Source organism: Equus caballus, chromosome 17 (assembly GCF_041296265.1).
Source record: "Equus caballus isolate H_3958 breed thoroughbred chromosome 17, TB-T2T, whole genome shotgun sequence".
NCBI classification, from domain to species: Eukaryota; Metazoa; Chordata; class Mammalia; order Perissodactyla; family Equidae; genus Equus; species Equus caballus.
The window spans coordinates 99,852,565-99,860,587 of NC_091700.1; the positions used below are offsets into that span (position 1 = coordinate 99,852,565).

At 47.8% G+C, this 8,023-nt stretch overlaps 1 non-coding gene across 1 annotated transcript; it reads left to right on the top strand.

The window, feature by feature from the left end:
* Window positions 1-6,058: 6,058 nt before the first annotated feature.
* On the top strand, window positions 6,059-6,163 carry LOC111768720 (U6 spliceosomal RNA). The gene has a single exon (XR_002801190.2). It is a non-coding gene; the product is annotated as a U6 spliceosomal RNA (small nuclear RNA).
* Window positions 6,164-8,023: the final 1,860 nt, after the last annotated feature.

The window sequence follows — 8,023 nt, forward strand, 5'->3', positions numbered from 1 at the left end:
CCTCTCAGGAGAGAAGCACAGTGGGTCACTGCGGGCACTGCCGCCCTGGGAGCCAGAGTGACGCCCTAGTACATCCTATGGGTTAGAAAAATGTTAAAAAATACTGATCTGCTCTGTATGATTTCAACTTTGTGAAATTTACTGAGGGCTGCTTTATGGCCAAACATGGTCAATTTTAGTGACTGTTCTATTTGGAACTTAGGAGGAACGTGTATCCTGCTGTTGTTGGGGACAGTGTCCTGCAAAGGCAATTGTGTGGTTTCCCTTTTCTCCTCACCAACTGACCTTTGTCTATTTGGTCCATCACTTTCCGAGGGAAGTGTGTTAAAGTCCCCCACTACGATTGTGAGTGATTTATTCCTTTACAATTCTGTCAACTTTGCTTCATATATTTCAAAGCTATGTTATTAAGTTCGTAAAGACTAAATTATTGTATCTTTCTGGTGGACCAAAGCCTTTATTGTTGTGAAATGTTCCTCTTTATCCGTAGTATTTCTTCTTACCTTAAATCTACTTTGTCTGATATTAACATAACCACACTAACTTTCTTTTGCTCAATGTTTGCACGGTTTATCATTTTCCATCCTGAACGTTCAATGTTTCCACTCATCATATTTAATGTATATCTTTTTAGGCAGTATATAGAAGGGCGTATTTTTTAATTCAGTCTTTTTTGTCTTTTAATTAGATTATTCAATCCATTTACGTTAGACATAATTAGTGATGTGGCTGGGCTTACATCTACCATCTTACCACCCGTTTTCTATTTGTCTCACACACCTGTGTTTTCTCCTGCATCCCATTACTTGGATGGATCTAGTATTTTTTCATTCCATTTCTCTCTATTAGATTGCTAATTATACATTCTTTTAATATTAATTTAATGGTTATGCTAAAGATTACAATATGCTTCCTGGACTTATTATAACTGAAAATAAATTAGTACTTTGACTACTTCCTGGGAAATGCAAGGCCGGAAGGATACTTAACCCCATTTACTAACCATCTTTTGTATTATTTTCATCCTGAATTTTAATTGCACTTATATTTTAAATGCTACAAAACATTATGTAGTTTTATACAGTTAATATTCATGCAGATTTACCCATATATTTACCCTTTCCTTTGATCTTCATTCTGTTGTGCATTTTTAATGTTTTCAACGGGTCATATATTCCGTATGACTGAATGACTCCTTTTAGCATTTTAGCGTGGATCTGGTAGATATATTATCAAGTTTTTGTCTGAGAATGTCTTTACCTCCATTTTTGAGGCATATTTTTAGTCAATATAGAATTCCAGGTCAGCAGTGATTTTCATTGTTTAAAACAGAGTTTCCATTGTCTTCTCAATTCCATCATTTCCATCTAGAAGTCTGCTGTCTCTGTCAGTGCTCTTTCTTGCTCCTTTTACAGTAATGTGCCTTTTTTTTCCTCCGGCACTTTTAAGAATTTCTCTTCGTCTTTTGACTCCGGCAGACTTACAGTGATATACCTGGATGTAATTTAATTGCATTTATTATGCCTGGGGTTTATAGTGATATTTGAACTTTTGCCTTGGTTTCTTTTGTAAGTTTTGGAAAATTCTTGGGTTTCAATTATTGACTCAATTATTGATTCTGCACCATTTTTTCTCTTCCCACTTTTCCAATTGTACGTGTTAGATCTTTTCCCTGTGTCCCACATGTTTCTTATAATTCTTTTTATTTCCCATTCTTTGTTTTCTTTGGCCTTTATCCAGATATTTTCTACTGACCTATTTCCAGAGAAACTGCTCTCTTCAGCTGTGGCTAATTATCTATCTTGTACTAAATTTCAATCACTGTTGGCTTTTTTTTTCTTTTTTTGCTGAGGAAGATTAGTCCTGAGCTAACATCTGTGCCAATCTTTTCTATATTTTGTGTGTAAGTTGCCACCACAGCATGGTTGACAAGTGGTATAGGTCCACACCCAGGATCTGAACCCATGAACCCAGACTGCCAAAGTGGAGCACACTGAACTCAACCACTACACCACAGGGGCAGCCCCTCAATCACTGTGTTTTTTAATCCTAGAATTTCCATTTGATTCTATTCTATGGATTCCACTTCTCTGTGAAGTTCACCATCTTGTCACTGTTTTATTGAATTATACTTGTCAGTTATTTTTTATCTGTATTCAATAATTTTAGTATCTGTTTCTATTGTCTGGACACTTGGTATGATCGGTGCTTTTTGACTGAATGTCGGACATTGTGTTGTAGAAAACTGGAGACATCCTGGAGGGCCTTCAGCTCTGGCATCCAGTTAGAATAAGGACAGATCATCTTGAGTTACTGTGACATCAGGTTTCAATCTTTGTAAGATCTGATCTATTTCCAGTTTCTCTTGTTTGTTTATTTCTACGAGAGTTCCAATTTAAGTCTCAGAGAATTTACCAGGCCCTTGAGGCTCATGGTTATGTTCATGCTGTGGGACTGCTGGAAAGCTCTCTCGAGCTGCTCAGCCTCTTGGCTCCCGCTTCCTGCTCACCCAATCTCAGCATGTACAGCTCAGGACTTGGAGCACACTTTGAGGGGACGAGCAGTTCAAATGGTTAGACTCACCACACTTCACACGCCTTCTCTCTGGCACCTCAAGTCCTGGCTGTTTCAGAAGCCCTGAACTCACATTTTTGTCTCCCCCCCCACCCCCCAGGATATTACTGAAAGCCACTTAGCACCCACTTTCTGCTGTGCTTCTCAGGCTCTCTAACTGTGACTGCATGAGAGTTAACAAATGCCTCTAGGGGACGATGGGCTTAGAATATAAAGCTCAGAGCAGTGAATTTTCCTTCTCTCTAGAATCTTGAGCCCTCAAGTTCCTGGGAGCTTTCCAATCTACACTTTTATATTTTAACAAGTTTTCCTAGTTGTTTTCAGTAGGATAATTGGTCTGCTACAAACTAGCTCACCACTTCCAGAAGTGGAACTCAGAGAAACATTGTTCTATCCTGTCCACATCCGGGATCCAAACTGGTGAACCCAGGGCCACTGAGAAGTGGAACGTATGGACTTAACCGCTGCACCACCGGGCCAGCCCCAAGACTTACCTACTTTTATAGCTAGAAAAATAGCACAAAACAGGATTCCTTCTTGTAACTTGTGGTCTTTCTGATCACAAAACAATGCTATTGACTATCATGAGGGAACATTTTGAGTTATTTCCCCTGAATCAGTTACAGTCCCCCATTCACCATAGACCCATCTAAGAACCCCTCCCTCTGCCCTAGACTGGGCGCCATCCTCCAAGAGTCTTACAGTCGTATAATCACCAGACTGTAGTCCCAATGCGTGTCAGTGTCTGCTCAGCACACGTCCCAAAGGAAGGAGGAGAGGTGATTCCTACCTTTGCTACTGGGGGTCAAGCTAAAGAGGCAAAGAAGATCGACAGGAAAGAGAGGAGTGGACAGTTAAAGAGGAAAGAAGCTATTTTAATTTGACATGCAGAGAACTCATCATTAACTCTCAACCTCCCCTAAGAACTATGGAAGGAACTATGAGGAAACAGGTAGGGAGTTTTTCTCTCCTGTTCTGGTGCAGACTTAAGTCATTCCCCAGGTAAATCTGATCAAAATGCAATGTGAAGTAGTTTTACTCTTATTTTAGGTATCTAACTTTCAGTAGTATGGGAATGGATCCTAAATCAGCCCTTTATAAGGGCAATAAAACAATTGATTGAGAAACCCAAACTACAGAAGAAACAATACACAGTTTCCTGATAGGTAACTTGATCCATAAACACAGAAGAGAAATTCCAGATAACGCGTCAGTGTGATTATTTGTGATCCTAGTGCTAAGTTAGAATTCCTCCTCATTGGTAGAGGCCTTCGCCAGCAACTCCTCACACACACTCACTCACTCACCAGGTACGTATGAGCAGTTTCCTTCGCGAAGCACCTTGCCGAGGTCCTGTGGGTACTAGTCTTACGCGGGTCCCGAGGCTGCTGCCTTGGAGCCAGGCAGTCGTCTACACAGCCAGATCATCTGCTTCCATCAGCCGGATCTTCTGGTGCTGTTCCCAGCACTTGTGCCCTAGCCCTTAACCTATATTGGCGCTAACGTGCGATGCTCAGAGAACCCTCGGTTTCTCTGCCTGCGGTGAATTCAACACCAATCTTTCAACTACAGAGTTCAGGGTACAGTGCTCACTGCTCCTGTTCTTTGGGTTTGTGGCTGGTCCTCCAGATCCTTGCAGTGTTGGACGTGTGGATGGTGAGACACCAGGCGTAACTCCCCGCAGATGGGCTGGATGGCTGCAAATGCCCTGGGGCCACCTCTGCTCTTCCTGATGTCACCACAACACTCTCCACTATGTGCAAATGTACTTTCCTTTGGGGTTATTCTGATCCCTCCCCTCCCCAACCCCAAGTTCAGGAGCTCTGGGTTTGCCTGTTTCCGTAGAACCCTGCCTTCCTTGCAGGTGTCAGGAAATAGCTGGTTAACTGTCTCCCAGATTAGTGGGTCTCAGAGTGAAGTTCCTGGATGATCAGCGTCCATATCCCCTGGGAACGTGTTAGAAGCAAAAACACTCAGGCCCCACCCTGCGACGTTACTTCAGGAGATTCTGGCACCTGCACAGGCTGAGAGCCACTCCCTCAGGCTGTTATATTTTAAAACATAAACCCAGATGAAACGCTGATGGACAGTCACACACTTAAACTTTTGTCCGAGATCCCTCAGCGCCTCACTTCGACTCCAGAGGAAGTTATCTCCATCACATAGTCAGTGTCACAGGCCAACGGACGTGCCCAAGTGAACAGATTTCCATTCTGCAGCTTCTGAGAATCACATTTCAGAGGCCAAGGGACCCAAGCATCCTCCCCCAGCAGTGACGTTAGTGAGAAACTTTAAACTCCAGGAAGCAGAAGGGAACTCGAGAAAGTCAGTCGTTCAGGCAGTCGTTCGCAGAGCCCGGTCATCGCCTCCACGTAGACTCCAGCGCGTCTCTGCTTCTCGGTGTTTCACCTGAATAGCTGTCGGCAAAGCTGAATACCTGTCGGCACAGCACACGCTCTGCGGCCACGCCCGCTCCAGGAGTCTCGCCCGCCTCCCCGACAGATGCCGCCTTCGTGTGGCTCCCACGCAGGGCCTTGCGGACACGGTTGCTGCCGTGAGCTCCTCCGTCATGCCCCACACTGCGGCTTTCCCACGAGGAGGCGGATGCGGCGTGGTGGGTCCCCGGTCTCTCAGTGGCCGCTGTCTTCGCTCTCCAGGCTCCAAGCGACTCAAACAAAACTTCACAGCCCCACATGGCCCCACGCCCAGCGCAGCCATGCGGGTGTCCGGATGCGACTTTGTCCCTGGAGAACTTCACGGGCAGCGCCGGGCACCATCATCGTTTCGGTTCCAAGTGGCAGAGTCCCGTCCCCTGGAGCTGGTGCTGATCCCGTGGAGTGCGTCTTCTAGAACAGCCCTGCAGAGAAGAATCCGCCTCCTGGTGCAGTCGGGAGTAAAGTACCTCTTTCCCCACGGGACAGTGAGCAGGAGGCCTGTGATTCCCAGGGTCTCTCTGGAAAGTCATCTGACGGCCTTTCCCATGACAAAGGCAGTTTCCGCTCTGGCGTGGTCCTTCCTCTGCCCCCGCCTTGGAACAGGAAACACGCCTGTCCTGCCATGGCCCACGGCAGCCTCGCTCACAGGCTAGTGGACATGCGCCCCATGGGAATGCACATACACACACATGCACACACACAAATGTGCACACACAGACACACATGTACAGGGGCGTGCACACTTGAGGCCATCTGTCCCCACATGCCCCGCCCCCACAGTGTGCTCAGTGACTTGTGCCTGAGCTGTTGTGCGCAGAGACCACCATGCCCCTGCGATGGCATGTCTCGGACGTCCACTCAGTTACAGCACCAGGGGGGCCAGTGCTCAAGAGCCCCACGCAGCCCTCCACAGACGCGCCCAGCTTGACCGCAAACCTTGTCAGGTCAGCAAATGTTTCCTGTGAAGGACCAGAGGGAAAACAGTCAGCCTTGCGGGGCACACGGTCCCTGCCGCAACTCAGCTCTGAGCCTGTAGCGCAAACCAGCCCGTGCTCGCCCAGGCAGCACAGGCACTAAACTGGAATGACACAGAGAAGAGTGGCACGGCCCTGCACAAGGACAACACGCAAATTCGTGAAATAGTCCGTGAAAGGAAAAAGCAGCAGCCACAGACAGTCCCTAGAAAATGGGAGTGGCTGTGTCCGGATACACCGCATTTACAAAAGTACGCAGGGAGCTGGGTTCAGCCCGAGGGCACAGCCAGCCGCTTGGGCCAGCACCCTCCACAGGGTTTCTCAGCGAAGGAAACGTCCTCCGTGGGCAGCACCCGGTGCAGGCACCACGGGCCGCTCGGGGCTCGTGAGCACTTGAAACATGGCTCCATGTGACTGAAGAGCTGAATTTTTAATTTTATGTAATGTTAATTAATTTAAATGTAAATGACTGACGTGGCTGGCGGCTCCAGCACAGCCCAGCTCTGAGCGAGGCTCGAGACTCGTGGGACTGAAGTCCGCTGGGGACTCGCAGGTCTCCTGCGACTTCCACTAGGAGCGTCTCTGTGTGTGCACGGGGGCCAACTTTCCAGCCTTATGCCCTCCACCCTTAATATTTCGTTCAGACCCAAAGAAGGATTGCTCCTGTGACAGACCAAATTGCTGCATAGTTTTAGACGAAAGAGAAAAAATTTCATTCTAGTCTTTAAGAGGCTAAAAGTGTCAAGCCCAGAAAACACTTTTTAAAAAAGACATTACCTTTTAAGTGGCCAAATAGACTTTAAAAATATTTGTCAGAAAATGTTTTTTAGCTAAAGATCCCACATGGTGTTTTTCAACTCAGAATGCACTTTTACTGATCAATTCTAAACCACAGATAATAGAGCTGCATGAGGCAGCTCTGGCAGCCCCACACCGCAGGGGCTCGGCGGACACACCCAGCAGGGAGTCCGCGACTGCGTCCAACAGGAAGAGAGGATGGGATGACCCAGGGGGATGCACAGCGGGGGGTGCCCAGCTCCACCACCGGCCACCCCATGTGCTTGGCAATGCCACAGCCCTGGAGGGGATTCCAGGCTTTTTAACTCAAAATAAGAGATGGCACTCAGCTCACAGGTGGTTCTAAGGATTAATTTATGCCATCATGAAAAACACAAATAACAATTTTGAGTAAATAATGACCACTATTAATAAGAACAACTGACATCCCCCTCACCACCAGTGAGGGCTGACTATGTGCCAGGCACTGTCTGAGGTGTCTTTATGTGGATTATCACATTCCTTCCAACAGTCCTGTAGGGACATACTGCTGCCATGTCCCACTGCCATCACTTATGGTCATCACCACTGCCATCCCCCACTGCCATCACCTACAGCCATCATCACCACTGCCATCCCCCACTGCCATCACCTACAGCCATCACCACTGCCATTATCTACAACCATCATCAACTGCCATCACCACTGCCATCATCTACGACCATCACCACTGCCATCCCCCACTGCCATCACCTACGGCCATCCCTCACTGCCATCATCTATGGCCATCACCCACTGCCATCCCCCACTGCCATTACCCACTGCCATCACCTACGGCCATCCCCCACTGCCATCACCACTGCCATCGCCCACTGCCATCACCTACGGCCATCACCTACGGCCATCACCACTGCCATCCCCCACTGCCATCACCTACGGCCATCACCACTGCCATCATCTACGACCATCATCAACTGCCATCACCACTGCCATCACCTATGGCCATCACCCACTGCCATCACCACTGCCATCCCCCACTGCCATCACCTACGGCCATCCCTCACTGCCATCACCTATGGCCATCACCCACTGCCATCCCCCACTGCCATCACCTACGGCCATCCCTCACTGCCATCACCTATGGCCATCACCCACTGCCATCCCCCACTGCCATCACCTACGGCCATCCCCCACTGCCATCACCTATGGCCATCCCCCACTGCCATCCCCCACTGCCATTACCCACTGCCATCACCTACAGTC